The 16,472-nt window shown below is 45.1% G+C and overlaps 1 non-coding gene across 1 annotated transcript; it reads left to right on the top strand.

Annotated features, from left to right (window-relative positions):
* The first annotated feature begins 1,759 nt into the window (after positions 1-1,759).
* On the top strand, positions 1,760-1,929 carry LOC125171464 (U1 spliceosomal RNA). Its single transcript, XR_007154366.1, has one exon. It is a non-coding gene; the product is annotated as a U1 spliceosomal RNA (small nuclear RNA).
* Positions 1,930-16,472: the final 14,543 nt, after the last annotated feature.

The following is a 16,472-nucleotide window of genomic DNA, read 5'->3' as shown; positions in this document are numbered from 1 at the left end:
ACCATTTTTCTCCCTGTTCCCTTCACTGGTCTTCTTGCTGGTCCTAGATGCTGGGGTTCCCCAGGGTTCCATCTCTGCCCCCTTCTTTTCTCACTCTGTCCTTCCTGGGATTTCATCCAAGCCCAAAGCCTCAGTTTACTATTTATGTGCTGATAACTCCCTGGAGGAGGCCTGATATACTGAAACTTCCAATAGGCCAAATGTATGGCAAGAAATAAAATGCAGAAGTCTGTTGCTAAGGTGCAGCAAGAAATTCCTTATATGGAGAGAAGCTGGACATTTGAAACTGGGAGAGGCAATCAGATTCTGGAGATATTTTGAAAGTATATGCAATAGAATTTCCTGGTGGATCAGATATGGGATATGAAAGAAAGGAGAGTCAAAGATGACTACAAGCTTTGGGGCTTCAGTGACTGGAGTCATGGAATTGCCATCATTTGAGATGTGGAGGGCTAGGGATGGAGTGAGCCTGGTGTTGGAGACGGAATGGAGTGGGAGAGCAGAACAAGACATCTAGTAGACATACAGTTAGGGGAGGAGAAGGCAGATGGGTGTACAAGTCCAGAGACGAGGGCCGAGGCCTGGCTGGAGTATACAGGTGGGAGTCATAGGGCAAACAAGGCTGTAAGATCAGATGAGACAACCAAAGGAGAGAGAAGAGACAGATGGAGGCATAGGGCACTATACCAGTCACATGCTGAGAAGAAAAGATGGGGCCAGGAGGTCCCCAAGGACTACCCCAAGCCCTGCCTAAAATAGGACAAAAGACAGCAGACTGAGCCCCACGATTCTGCTTGTCCTGACCTACAGCCTCCTCACCCCTAGGGACTCTTGGGACCAGACATTGGCCTAGGGGGCCATTTCCACTTTACATGTCTGTGTAACCTCAGTGGGTGTATATTCTTTACAGGGTTGGAATAAAGTAGAATAAAACATAGCCTTTGCATAGCCTTTGCAGAGAGAGTCATTATTCTCACAAAATCTGGAAACCGGACTGGCTTCTGTGGCCTACCCAGCTCACTCTCAATCTACAGTACCAGTCCAAGCCTCTCATCTGACCACTGCCTACTGACCATATTCATCCAGCGGGCCACGTGCCCCAAATGATGAAAGATCTTCATCTTCCTGCAAAAGCCTCTTCCCAGGTTAGGTGCCTTAACTCGATGGTTGGAGTGCCAAGCCACTCTTCTACCCACTCGCTCATGTCAGAAATTTGAGAGTCAACCTTACTGTTCTCTTCTCTCCATACATGTATGCACTCACGGATGATTCCATCTCGCAAATACCTTTCACATCTGCACTCCTCCCCTCTAATGCCCACTGTCTTGGCTTGATCCAGGCTTCCAGGATCTGTTAAGGCTTAGGGTTATGGCTTAAGTGCAGAGCTGGTAGCTCTCTTTGATTTGAAAAATACAGATAAGGGGCACCTGGGTGGCTCAGTCTGTTACGTGTCTGACTTGATTTCGGCTCAGGTCATGAGCCCAGGGTCGTGGGATTGACACCTGTGTTGGGCTCTGCACTGAGCTTAAGATTGCTTATGATTCTCTCAAGGGCACCTGGGTGGCTCAGTCGGTTGAACATCTGACTTCAGCTCAGGTCATGATCTCGCGGTTCATGAGTTTGAGCCCCAAGTAGGACTCTGTGCTTACAGCTCAGCCTGGAGCCTGCTTCAGACTCTATGTCTCCCTCTCTGCTCCTCCCTGGCTTGTATTCTGTCTCCCTCTTGAAAATAAATAAGACATTTAAAAAAAATTTAAAAATACTTACCTGGCAGGGGAGATACCATGATCACAAAGGTGGTTTCCCAGGGCAAGGCTTATCCATTGCACTCCAGATGTGGTGACCCCTGCGATTTCCCCAAATGTGGGAAACTTGACAGCATAATTTTTGATAGTGAGGGAAAAAAATTTAAAAAGATTCTCTCTCTCTCTCTCTGCTCCCTTTACTCACTTGTATTCTCTCTCTCTCTCTCTCTCAGAAATAAATAAATAAATAAACATTAAAAAAAATACAGATAAAACCAGAAAATGAAAAAACCTCAGGCCATTATTAAGGAAATTAACTCGGTTATAAAGATTACAATTATGTTTCTGAAAGTGGACAAGGTTATTTTAAAAAGTTGCCATTTATTTTTATTACCTGACCTACTACAGATTTATTATTTTTTTAATGATAATTATCTTACTGTTCCCAAATAATCAAGAAATTGAACAGTTTTTTTGTTGGCTCATTTTCCTTTTTTTTTTTTTTTTCAACGTTTTAATTTTTATTTTTGGGACAGAGAGAGACAGAGCATGAACGGGGGAGGGGCAGAGAGAGAGGGAGACACAGAATCGGAACCAGGCTCCAGGCTCTGAGCCATCAGCCCAGAGCCCGACGCGGGGCTCGAACTCACGGACCGTGAGATCGTGACCTGGCTGAAGTCGGACGCTTAACCGACTGCGCCACCCAGGCGCCCCGGCTCATTTTCCTTTTAATAACTGGAAACTTACTATCCACAACTTAAACTATATCAATCATATAGTCTCCAACAACTTTTTTCTTTGAGTTTCCCAAAGGACTGGAGACCAAGGAGGCAAGTTCAGTTATCTTACACTGGAACACAATAAACTGAAAGGTAGAGGTCTATCATGGGGCAGGGTGGTGCATGATGGGGGCCAGCAAAGTAAAGATAGTGTTCTTACAACATGCAAAGCTAGTACCGGTATTTAAACAGCATTAGATGGATTGAAAAGCTCTCCTAAATATCTCTTTTCTATATTTTCTCATATTTCTAAATATAAATTATCATTAGCAAGTAATTATGGTGAATAATAATACTGTCACTTAATTTCCTGCCAGCTAAGGCCTGGCAGAGTTGAAGCAGGCTGAACTCAAGAGTGTGCAATTTTAGAACTGAACAATTAAACTCAGAGAAGATGGGAGTAGAGGGTTACCGTGGCAACCTGATCCCACAACCCTGTATGTGGCCATATTGTTCCAGTGTCTGAGTCACAGAGGCTGGTTATTATGATTTATAATACGGGCAGTGTTTGGGTACAGATAGAGAGTTTCCCTTGTAGCAAGTTTAGAAAGGACAGGTACTTTGGAATCTGCAGAAGAGGATTATATGATTTTCAGCCAAGTGACACTGAATTAATGAAAATAATTAGTAGTTGTTAATGACAGTGTGTAATTTTAATCTATTCCATAAAAATAATGGAATTATTGGCTTTGTAAAAAGAATTGCTTTGAAATTCAATAATTAAGTATAATTGTATAACTAGTATGACTAATTCATTCAATAATACTGATTGAATCCTAGCATTTGCTAACTCTGCTGTAGGGGCTGGGATTCAGTGAACAAAACAGGGGTGGTATATAATACACAGTAAATAATTTATGGTATCAATGTGTTAGAAAGTGGTAAGGAGTATGAGGACAAAATAAAGCAAGGCGGGGTGATTGGGAATGCTAGGGAGAGTAGGGATACAGTAGATAGTTTTAAATTGGGTTCTCAAGAAGGCCTCATGGAGAAGATGCCATTTGAAGAGACTAGAAAAGGTTGGGGTGGAGGGGAGCCATGCAGACATGTGGGGAAGAACATTCCAGGCAGAGCGAATACCAGGGCAAAGGCTCTGAGGTAGAGGCATGCTTGCTATGCTCAAGGAGCAGTAAAACAAAACAAAACAAAAATACTGGAATAGAGTGAGTGAGAGGGAGGATAGTAAAAAGTGAGATCAGTAACAACTGGGCAAGATCCTATAGGGCTTGGCAGGTCACTGTAAGTGTTTCGGCCTTTATTCAGAAAGAAATAGGCAGCCACTAAAAGATTTTGAGCAGAGGAGTGACATGACCAGTTAGGAGCCAATAACAACTAAGGGGGGGTGGAGAATTATGGTGACCAGGGAGTGAGGAATGAAACTGGGGAGAAGCAATCAGATTTTGGAGACATTTTGAACGTATATGCAATAGAATTTCCTGGTGGATCAGATATGGGATATGAAAGAAAGGAGAGTCAAAGATGACTACAAGCTTTGGGGCTTCAGTGACTAGAGTCATGGAATTGCCATCATTTGAGATGTGGAGGGCTAGGGATGGAGTGAGCCTGGTGTTGGAGACGGAATGGAGTGGAAGAGCAGAACAAGACATCTAGTAGACATACAGGTAGGGAAGGAGAAGGCAGATGGGTGTACAAGTCCAGAGACGAGGGCCGAGGCCTGGCTGGAGTATACAGGTGGAGTCGTAGGGCAAACAAGGCCGTAAGATCAGATGAGACAACCAAGGGAGAGAGAAGAGACAGATGGAGGCATAGGGCACTGTACCAATCACATGCTGAGAAGAAAAGTTGGGGCCAGCAAAAGACGAGGGAGGAGCCAGAGAGATAAAAGCAAGAGAGTTCAGAGGCCCAGAAACCAAATGAGGAAAATATTTCCAGGAAGAGGTCATTGGTGCCCTTCACTCATCACAGTGATGGAAGTGAAGCCTGATTGGGGTGGTATGAGAGAATAGCAGTCAAGGAATTAGGGACAACCTGTTGACAGCTCTTTGGAGGAGTGTTGTTTTGTGATGTTAGCTAGAGGGAAAGTGGGGTCATGAGAAGTTTTTTTTTTTCCAATTTTTTTTTTACTTTTAAATTTTCGATAGGAGATTTAAGATGGATAAAAACATAGCATGTTTGGGGGCACCTGGGTGGCTCAGTCGGTTGAACGTGGGACTTCGGCTGAGGTCATGATCTCACGGTTTGTGAGTTCAAGCCCCGAGTCAGGCTCTGTGCTGACAGCTCAGAGCCTGGAGCCTGCTTCGGATTCTGTCTCATTTTCTCTCTGCCCCTCCCCCGCTCACACTCACACTCTGTCTCTCTCTCTCTGTCTCTCCAAAAAAAAAAAAAAAATTTTTTTAAATTAAAAAAAAATAGCTTGTTTTTCTACTATGTGTATGTAAAATTACTGTTTCATATTCCTGATTATTTTATATTGAAATTTATCTTCCAGACACTATAGACCCTTTCCCTAGGACCTCCAATTAGTTAAGCCTTTGTCCTTCACTTGGGATATAGACACTTTCCTGAATACATTAGTGTTTTATTCAGCCTGGATAACATGGTCAGGGGTGCCTGGGTAGCTCAGTTGGTTGAGCATCCAACTGTGGCTCAGGTCATGATCTCGCTGTCTGTGGGTTTGAGCCCTGGGTTGGGCTTTGTGCTGACAGCTCAGAGACTGGAACCTGCTTCAGATTCTGTGTCTCCCTCTCTCTCTCTCTCTCTCTCTCTCTCTCTCTCTGCATCCCTACTCACACGGTCTCTCTCTCAAAAATAAATAAACATTAAAAAAATTTTTTAAACATGGTCAGTTTGTTTTTTTTTTACATTTATTTTTGAGAGACAGAGCGAGACAGAGCATGAGCAGGGCAGGGACAGAAAGAGAAGGAAACATAGAATCCAAAGCAAGCTCCAGGCTCTGAGCTGTCAGCACAGAGCCTGACGCGGGGCTTGAACTGACAAAACCATGAGATCATGACGCTTAACCGACTGAGCCACCCAGGCACTTTTTGTGGTCAGTTTTTCAATGTGGAATTTCTCTGAACATGGAGTAGGAATGCCCCCAGCCTTTCTGATATGCCCAATGAGTCACTCCAACATGAGTCCATCTGTAATATTCTTAGTCTCTGTTCCTAATCTCTAGTCCCACAGTGATGCTGAAGGAAGACACAAAAATGCAGGTATGATCTTCCACTCACACGTCACATCCAGCCCAGCTAGACCCTTGGCACTGTTCCCCATTTCCCGTATCTCTTGTTAGTTACCTATTGAATTGATCCTAGGGACTGTTTTAGTGTAGGCCAAGTGGGGCCATTTGCAGGACGTGTGCTGCCTGGAAGCTCTACGCTCCTGGCCAAAGGAGAGGGTGGTTGTGAAATCCTGCGTCATCCTGTAGCCCAGCGCAGAGGCAGTGCTCCAAGGCAAGCAAGAGAGGGGTGTGTCTTTTACACAATAGCAGCAGCAGCTGGCATTCGCAGGAAGGCACGGAGAAGCGATGCAAATCTCTTAAAAAATCTGTTCAGTGTGACGATGCTCTTGGAGGGTGAGCTCTGAGAAATAAGAGGCAGAAACTGAGAATCCTATTCTGTGTGCACAAACCCCTGCAGCTGGATTTGGCCATTCAGAAGCTGACAGGGAGAGAGTGAGGCCGGGGGAGGGGGGTGTGGGCGGGTAGACATGTTCATCCTGGGTATTGAGAGAAAAAGAGCCACACTGCATTGGGACTGAGAAGTTTTCTTTGCTGCCCAGGGACCTCCGGTGTAGATCTGAGTTAATCATGCTCCTTGGCTTGCTCGAGATCTTCCTCCCCAGCCCTACCTAACCATCCCAGCAGTGCCTTCCTGAGTGGGTCTACTTACAGTTCTGATGACACACACACACGCACACACACACACACGCACACACTTTAAAGTTAGCTCATAGTCATAAAACTATAACAGCATATAGTGCTTATTCCATTTTGTGCGTTTGGTTGTTAATCCGTTTGCTATTTTCAAAAAGTTGTGAGTTAAAAAATCCTACTCAGGTATAGTTAAAGGCAGATGGAAACTGGGTGGCACCAGGGCACCTGGGTGGTTCAGTCGGTTAAGTGTCTGACTTTGGCTCAGGTCATGATATCATAGGTCGTGAGTTAGAGCCCTGCATTGGGCTCTGTCTGTGCTCACGGCTCAGAGCCTGGAGCCTGCTTTGAGTTCTGTGTCTCCTTCTCTCTCTGCCCCTCCCCCCCTCTCAAAAATAAACAAACATTAAAAAAATAAAAATTAAATTAAAAAAAGAAACTGGGTGGCACCAACTAACAACTGTAGGCAAGATTTTGGTGCCCGGGGTGAGCATTTACTCTCTCATTCAGTAAATATTTACTGAAAAGTCCACTACGTATTAGTACCATTTTTATTTTACTACATTTATCAAGTATTCACCTGGTGTGCTTTTCTGATGAAAAATCAACTCTCCACCTCCAACTGGGTGTCCTAAGATTCCATTCAATTCTGACACTAACTACTCAGAGTTAGAGCAGACTGCCCAGGTTCGGGACTCAGTTCCACAAGATTGTCCCCACTTCAGACACCAGTTGTAGATTGAGGGCCACCAGTACATCTGACCAACTGGTTATAAATCAGAGGTTCTCATGATCCCTTCCCCATGTTCCATAATTTGCTAGAATGGCCGCAGAACCCAGGAACACACTCTACTTATGCTTACCAGTTTATTATAAAGGATACAACTTAGGGACAGCCAATGGAAAAGATGCATAAGCAAAAGATGCCTAGGGGTTGGGGGGAGGGGGACACAGAGCTTCCACGCCCTCTCCAGTCATGCCATCCTCCCAGCACTTCCGCATATTTACCAATTTCATTCAAAAGTTTGTATACAGCTCAATCTCTACCCCCATCTTCTTCCCACGGGGGTTGGTGGGTGGGGCTCAAAGTTGTAATTTTCTAATCACTTGGTCTTTCTGGTGACCGCGCCCCATCTAGTTGATCTAGGGGTCCCACCCTAAGTCACCTCATTAGCATAAACTCAGGTATGATCAAAGGGCTTGTTATGAATAATAAAATACATCTCATCACTCAGGAAATTCCAAGAACTTTTAGAGCTCTGTGGCTGGAACCAGAGACAAAGACCACGTAGATTTTTGTATTCCACCACACCACCGTTTGTCCAGATCCCTGACTCAGGTCTGAGCCTCATTGCCTCAACTGTGGGGAGTGTTGTTGGCAGTTGACAGCTTTCAGCCTCTGGGAATTGCCATCAACTGAGGACAGTCGCCTCATCCAAGGTCACATAACATCTCCGAGGAATGTCAACTGGCCTATAGGGTGGAAAACAGAGCTTTTCTGAAGGACTTTCCCAGCTCCAGAGCTCACTGTGACCACAGTATAGTTCAACTTTCTTCTCTGCCCCCTTCTGTTTTCTTCCCTCCCCCATATTGATCCCAAGGGCATTCTCTAAAAAAACTCCCGCACACAAGCCTCCCTCTCAGAGCCAGTTTCCCACGTAAGACAGCAGGCATTATGTTTGGCACTTTACATGTGACACGTATTTTAATTTTCCTAACAGCCAATAAGGTAGACATTATTGCCATGTTAGAGAAGAGAATACTGAAAACTAGTGAAGTTGAATAGATTTCCCAAAGTCCCAGAGCCAAAAAAGTGGCAGAGGCAGGATTTGACTCAAGACCACCTAACTCCAATGCTATGCTCTTGTCACTGTGACACCTCAACCTACTAGCTGCTTTACCTGTTCAGGTGCCACCCAGAGCCTGGGCCAATCTGGTGGGAAGTGGGGGGGGAACGTGAGGCAATGGGGTCAGGTCGGGAGGGTGTTAAGAATGGCTGAGCCGTGAGGAAGCAAGGAAAGCAAGGAAGGAGTCAAGGTGGGAGGCTGAAGAAGTCAACTCTTCTGCCAGACTGGGGAGGCTGACATTGAGATCCATAGGTAGGAAGAGGCAGAACAAAGTAGGGGAAGAAGAATGAGTTGAGGGAGCAAACAAGTAGAGCAGCTTAGTCTTTTTTGTTTGTTTGTTTGTTTGTTCATTTTATTTATTTTGAGGGAGAGAGAGAGAGAGAGAGCGCGAGCGAGCAAGCATGGGTGGGGGAGGGGCAGAGAGAGGGAGGGAGAGAATCCTAAGCAGGCTCCGTGCTGTCAGGATAGAGCCCGATTCGGGGCTGAAACTCACGAACTGTGAGATCACGTCCTGAGCCGAAACCAAGAGTCGGAGACTTAACGGACTGAGCCACCCAGGTGCCCCAGCAATTTAGTATTAATCTGAAACCCAGAATTATGCTCTGTGGACCCTGGAGTGTCACTGGGTGGGCACATCTTTCAAGGAACTAAAATAAATGCAACTTTGGCAGTTTCCTATAATTATTATGAATTTTTGTCACTTGAGAAAATCTACTTTTGTTTCTAGAGTTGCCACCAGAGTAATTTATTACACAGATACTAGGAAATGTCCATGTATAATTAAAAAGAGGGTTCACTTACCTGTTCTGCCATCTTGCTGCTAATTCTACATTATTAAATGTTTAATTGTGGTCTGCAGTTTAAAAATACTTCTTTGTCACATGAGGAATCACTATGCATCTAGAAGGTGTAGGTTGGTGAGTACATTTATATTTTTATTTCTTTCTGCCTTCCTGCCAGGTTCATCCCTCCATTAAGCCTTTAAGGAACACTTATTATGTTAGACTGCGGGCAAATAAAATCAATACAACACAATTCCTGTCGAGGCATTAACAGTCTAGTGGGAGAAACAGACGTTTAAACAATAACAACAATGACAAAAAGGCATATATAGCAAAGCTCTGAGCGCCCATTGAAGGGAGCCATTAAATCTGATGGGGATGATAGTCTTAGAGTGGCTTAAGGGAAATATCCCTAAGATTGGAAATCAAGTAATAGTGAGAGCAAAACCAGTGTTAAAGACAAAATTCAACTGAGTAAATTTTAAGATCTAATTGGCTTTACTGGGATTCATGAATTGGGCAGCATGCCATCTAGCAAGTAGAGGGCAGCTGCAAAGGGCTACAGAAAGGTTTCTAAAGACAGGATAAGGATGACATAAGCGGGGAAAAAAGGGTTATTTGGGGTAAAGTCACCTTTGAGGACAAAAGGGTCTTATTAGGTCAATTACCTCATCCTTCTTCGGGGGATAGAGAGGACCCATGTGACCTTGCTGGTGCTGACCATAAAATTCCCGACTGACCAGTTCAGACTATGTTTCCGGGGGGAGGTTGAAAGGGACATTGGTTTAGGTATTAAGCCCTGGTTTGGTGTCGTGGCCTGACATAAGTGACTCCATTTTGGGTCTGTGGTTTTCTTTTTGATACCAGTAAGAATTCACGATGGATAAGATTAGCCATCAGGAAAAATTATCCAGTATGCTGTCTCCTGTGCTTACACTCTTCAGTGGTTCTCTGCTGTCCTTGGGAGTAAGTTCAAACTTCTTATCGTGACTCTCCGTCATCCCTGCTTGCTTTCCCAATTTCATCTCAGGTTCCCAGTGATTTGTAAGCCCTTCAACGTTTGAGAATCCCCTGGGATCATACATGAGGGCTTGGTGTTTGTGCCAGTAAGAGTCTTTTAGCTTCAAATGACCTAGATCAGCTTTGTGAAGCTGGGAGTAGGATTTGCAAACCAAACCGGGCATTGCCAGCTGGCTCTGCCTATAGGGGAACTAGAGGGAGATGTCTGGGCTGGAGGCAAAAAACGTGACTTGCCCTCCCTGTGTCCCTCCTGCTCTAGAGAGCCTCACCCCTGCAAAGCTGTTCCGCAGGAGCCGGCCCCTCCTCTGGCAGCAGTCGAATCCAGTTGGCAGTTTTTCCAACATCTGCAGAAGCGGATTCCTCATGCCTCCTCGGAGACACCAGCACCAGCAGAGGTCCGAGGGGCTAAATGTCCCCTTTTCTACATTTTTAAGTTTTAATGATTCCAGCTTTTGCTCTTTGTTCCCCCAACCTTAGGAGTGGTAGGTGCCTTAGGGCAATGGTTCTTAACCAGGGGAAAGTTTGCCCCCCCCCCCCCGCCCCCCCCCCCCCCCGCCCAGGAGACATTTGACAATGTCTGGAGAGATTTTTGGTTGTCACAGTTCAGCATTAAGTGTGGGCAACACTACCGGCACCTCGTGAAGAGCAGCCAGAGAGCCAGAAGGGCTGTTGACCGCCCCACAGTGCAGGGGACAGCCCACACCACAAAGAATTATTCGGTCTAAAATGCCAACAGTGTCGGGTGGCTCAGTCGGTTGAGTGTCCAAATCCTGATTTGGGCTCAGGTCATGATCCCAGGCTCGTGGGACTGAGCTCTGTGTCGATCTCCGCTCTGGGTGTGGAGCCTGCTTAATTAATATTCTCTCTCCCTCCCCACCCGTTGCCCTTATCCCCTGCTCTCTCTCTAAAATTAAAAAAAGAAAAAAAGGTCAACAGTGTCAAAGTTGAGAACCTCTGTTAATTTTTCAGTGACTTCTATACACAAACAAGTCTTTATATTAGATTCCTTCTGGCCAAATAATTGCATGGTTTTTTTGACTGAACCCTGACTGGCTCGGCTCTCAGTGTTGAAAAAAGAAATCAGATGATTAGGGGGAAGTGGAAGATACCCACGGTTGAATCTCAAAAAATACAGTTAAGTATAAATGGCTTTAACCTTCATGTATCATGGTATGAATTAAATACATGATATCTAAAATGTCTAAAGTGGATAAATCAAGAGGTAGTGGTATTATTTAGGAAAATACAACTTTTCTCTTGGGGTGGCACCTGAAAAGGTGAAGCAGGGGATTGTGGCTTTTCATTGTAAGCTCTTCTACACTATTTTGAAAAAGTCTATGCTCATGTATTATCTTTTTAAAATTTATTTATTTATTTTTTTTAGCGGGGGGAGAGGGAGAGAGAGAATCCCAAGGCTCTGAGCTGTCAGTGCAAGCCTGACGTGGCACTCGATCCCAGGAACCATGAGATCATGACCTGAGCCAAGATCAAGAGTCAGATGCTCAACCAACCGAGCCACCTAGGCATCTCTCATGTATTATTTTGGTTAAAATATTTTAAGGAAGAAAATTCTATTACTTATGTACTACTCTACAAGTATCGTACAAGTGAAGCCTCAAGCTGTGATTGACAGATGTGTTTTGTTTGGCCTTCACTGTATTTTTTAAATGGCCAGTATCGCAAAAAATGTAATGTTTTGCATGAAAATCCAGTTTAAAAAAATTTTCCTGAGAAATCAGAGAATTTGGCAGTAACAGGCCCTCGTTTGCATATGGCAGCAATCAGCTATGCTTGAGTGGCTGCCCACCTCAGACAAAGTGTGTGCTTTCCATTTTGCCACAGCCCCCCACCTCTCCTGCTTCCTTCTTGATTGAGTATTCTTGCCCAAGGCTGGCTTTCTTCTTTTGGGCTACTGGCTTACCCTTATAGCCATTGGAGTTTGCAACTCCAGATGTACAGTAATAAATAATCTTCATTGCCTTGTACCATAGTAGCATCAGCATACAAAGCAACACAAAAGGGATCTACATGAGTCACTGGTTCAGGATTGGCATGGGCCTGGTACCACTGATTTTAAGTGAAGGAACAAAAAAGGCTCCTCTTCGCATCAATTTGTAATAATTTATGTGCCAGCATTGTTCTAAGTGATTTACACATTAATGCACTCAATCCCCACAACAGTTCAATAAAATAGGTAATAGTAGCCATTTTACCAAGAAACCAAGTCCCAGAGAGGTTGAGTAACTTATACAGTATCACTGAAGTACCTTCCACAAGTCATCTATTTTTTTAAGTTTATTTATTTATTTTGAGAGAGAGAGACTGCAGGAAGGGCAAGAGAGAGAGAGAGAGAGAGAGAGAGAGAGAGAGAGAGATCCTAAGCAGGCTCCACACTGTCAGCTCAGAGCCCGATGTGGGGCTCAAACTCACAAACCGTGAGATCATGACCTGAGCCAAAACCAAGAATCTGAGGCTTAACCGACTGAGCCACACCCAGGTGCCCACACAAGTCCTCTATTTTTAACCAACATTGAAAAAAAACAACCCGTGCAGCTAGTTCAGTTGGTCTTTGTATTAGCTGGGACTGTTTATGCTCCAAATATCAGAAAGCCAGCTCAAACCGGCTTTAAAACAAAACATCTCAAATGTGGATTAACTGACTCACACAGTCAAAGCCCAGGATGTCAAGACTGGCTCTGGCCCCTGCGTGATTGCATCCAGCCAGTTCTTTCATTCTCTCTCTAAGTCAGATTCTCTTTGTATGTTGACTTCACTCTTTCGAGTTCCTCAGTGTGGTGCGTGTTGCAGGCTGGAAAGAAGACCCTTATATGAAGTTTAATGCTCAGCATGTTTATTCAGGAGTACCGTCAGGACTAATGCCTAGGGAAGGGAACAGCAGGATGCAGGATTGGGTAGAGGAAAAAGTCAAGCTATGGTGCAGACCCAATGGCAGCCTAGGCTGACCGCATAAGAAAGCATGGAGCTGGAATGGCCTGTCAGAAGTGTCCCACACTGGACTGAGATGACCTTGCTCCTGGGTCCATCGGTCTTTGCATGTAGGCTGCCCAGGGAAGAGAGTAACCTTGGGCAAGGAGGCTGTCTGTAGCTGAGGCAATTCCTGAAGGCTGACAGCCAAAAGTTATGTGCCAACAATACTCCCAGCAGCTGGGGCAAGTCCTTCGCTGAGGGGGAATCTTGACCCGGCATCCAGTAGGGGATGTGACTGTCAGCCGTTCTGGGGTCACATTCTTCTAGATTTTCATCTCAGGAAAAAGAAAGATCTTCCTTGAACTCCAAATTCTAGAGAAGGACACTGGGTCAATAATTTGGCCAGGGGGTGAGTACTGTGATGGGCACATTCTTGGCCACGCCCATCCTTGGGGGCAGCCAGGTGAAATTGGGCTGGCAGTCTCCCCAAATCCTCTAGAGTCAGGGAACAGCATTTTCCCAACGGAAGAGGTGGTGGTGACATAAGCCCAAGAAGAGGGAGGGAGTGCACTATGTGGACTGAAACAGTAGCTGCCACAAATTCTCCCTTTATTGTTTCCCAGTTCAGTCTTTCAACTTTGACCTGCTCCCCGATGGTGCTGGCAGCCGTACCTTTTACTCAGCTGGAAACCTGAGAAGGGCACACAGCGAAGGAGGATAAAAGTCAGCTGGCCCCTCCAGGCCCACAGGAGTAAAGGATCATTCGTTTGACAGCCTCGTAACAGAGACTCTTAATTAGTTCTCGGCTTTGACAGAATGTTGCCCCACCCCCAAGCAACCAAGGAGAAGGTGGCGAGTCAGCAATTTAATAGTCTGTCTTGACCCTGGAGCTTTTAATTTTTTTAAATGTTTATTTTTGAGAGAGAGAGAGAGAGCAGAAGTGGGGGGAGGGCCAGAGACACACAGAATCCGAAGCAGGCTCCAGGCTCTGAGCTGTCAGCACAGAGCCCAACGTAGGGCTCGAACCCACAACTGAGCCGAAGTCAGACGCTTAACCGACTGAGCCACCCGGGCACCCCTTGACCCGAAAGCTTTAACCTAGCTTGGTACATATCCAAACTGTGCCTGCCAACTCACCGAGGTAAGGTGCAAAAATTCTCCTGTGTTAACGGAATGTCATCTCAGATCCCCTTCATTTGCTCCTGATCTGCTTCCTCTTTATACTCATCTCTGTCCCTTTCCCAAATTTTGTCTTCACCTTATGATCCTTTTCCTTTCCTTGACCCTGGTGTTTGCTTTGGATCTTTCTGATGCTGACTTTTGGCACCTGCTCCCTAAGATTGATCGCCCACATCCGTCCTAGTCAACCCCTTGGTCCCCACTAATTTGGCAGCCCTCTCCTATCTGTTTGTTCCCTTATAAAGGAGACACAAAGGGTCTCAGAATCTATACTCTGTACATCTATGTGGTTTTAAATTCTTTGAAAAAAATCTAAAAACCTCAAATGGATAAGCACACAGTGATTAAAAAATAGAGTTGTGCAAATAGGAAAAGTCAGAAATCTGCCAAGAAACAGTAATGGTTATCTGATGGGCTTCCCCTGATCCAGGGTCTGATCTTGCAGGTGACTGTACGTGATCTTGTCAGTTGGTTATAGTTAGAGATGGTGACTTATACTACTGAAACTTCCCGAGAGATGGAAAATTATAAATAAGAGTGATAATTTATTATTTTACAGAGAAAATGTAACTACGAAAGGGACTAGATACTTGAGCTTCCTTGCCTGAATATTCTCTCCTTTATGGCAACATCCGATTTTGGCACATTTTATAAGGTAATAAGGAAAAGGGCAACCAAATATGTACATGATTTCAGTAATCTTCAGAGCAACGAGGTTGACATTGATGAACTAAACCATTGGGTGGCAGGCAGTGCCACCTTGTGGTAGCTCCAAGTGTCACTGGCCAGCTGAATCAGGAAAGGGCACGGTTAGCGTGTGACAGGATGGTTTGAGTGTCTTTGTGATATGTAAAATTATAGTTTGCGTCACATACGCAGGAAAGTCAAGAACTACCTCTGCTTTTTGCACTGAATTAACATGTGTTTAGCTCTCGTGATGCCCTCACCCAGGTCAAGTCTCGCTGGCCTCAGAGCCATTTTGCCTCTCTGAACTGTATATCTCTGAGCAGTTAATGTAATGTGTTTACATCTCAGAGGGGAAGTTTATTTCCAAGCACTTGGGGGGACAACTTGCCGTCTCCCCTGTGTCCAGACCATGTGGCTTCTGCTATTACAAAGTCCAGGAAGTGGGGCCAGGCCAGCACTCTTGTGATGCTATTAGAGGGTGCACCATGCTGACTGGATCTCTTGAATAATCCATACGCTTCTACTGTGCCATCTTCTGCCCCCCAATTACCTCCAGGGATGGCCAGAGACCTGCTTCTCTCTAGGAGTTATTTCCAGTTCCTGTTTCCTTTGCTTCATGCTGGGTAGTTGAATTACCTGGCTCATCCCCGTCGTGATTTTTTTTTAAAATTTTTTTTCAACGTTTTTATTTATTTTTGGGACAGAGAGAGACAGAGCATGAACGGGGGAGGGGCAGAGAGAGAAGGAGACACAGAATCGGAAACAGGCTCCAGGCTCCGAGCCATCAGCCCAGAGCCTGACGCGGGGCTCGAACTCACGGACCGCGAGATCGTGACCTGGCTGAAGTCGGACGCTTAACCGACTGCGCCACCCAGGCGCCCCCGTCGTGATTTTTTAACAGGTGCCTAGCTTCCTGCTGCATTGTCTGCGTGCCCCGTGCTTGGAGGTCCAGTTTCTGTTCAGAACTTGAGTGGAAGGTCTGAAATTAGACTGAATCTTTTTGCCCATGTCTGGTTTTTGATCATCTGTCCCAGGGAGGGTACCTGGCTCTGACCTCTGTGGATCTGGTTGCTCCTCTCCAGCTCCCGCTTCCCTCCTCTCCAGGTATGCTATAGGGCCAGTGTTACAAGTAGAAGACCCCAAACCCTTGCTTTAAAAAAATTGCTCTTCAAGCCAATGTGACCTAGAATCTCTGTTTTGATGCAACCTCCTCTCGCAGCATAGTCCTCCAGTGCTGTATTTAGTGTTATAGTTGAGGTCACATGCATTTTCCTGGCACAATCAAACAGGACACAAAAGTGCCATTCTTGCAAGAAGTATTAGGAGTTGTACTGTATTGCACTCGGTTTCTTCTTTGGTTTAATAGTTTTGCCCCATTATTGAAAATGATGAACAGGATAAAGGAGGAAGAGGATATAGGAAGAATATGGTGCATTTTCGGCATTGTACAGGGATGTTCAGGGCAAATTATGCTCAGAATTTTAATGCATTCAAATTCTACCTGAATTTATCAGTTCTATCCATTGGGCGCTTTTTTGCATGCTCTACTTAACTTCCATAAATGTATTCTGTAGTGTAGGAAATTCGGATAGAGGTTCTCCTGCGTTATGTGGCTCCTCTAGTACATTCCTTATCAATTTCCCCTCAGATTCTCTGTCTCAGCAATACCA

The sequence above is a fragment of the Prionailurus viverrinus genome, chromosome B4, assembly GCF_022837055.1.
Source record: "Prionailurus viverrinus isolate Anna chromosome B4, UM_Priviv_1.0, whole genome shotgun sequence".
Classification (NCBI taxonomy): domain Eukaryota; kingdom Metazoa; phylum Chordata; class Mammalia; order Carnivora; family Felidae; genus Prionailurus; species Prionailurus viverrinus.
Note: the sequence above shows the minus strand (reverse complement) of the source record. Positions and strands in the feature narration are given on the sequence as shown.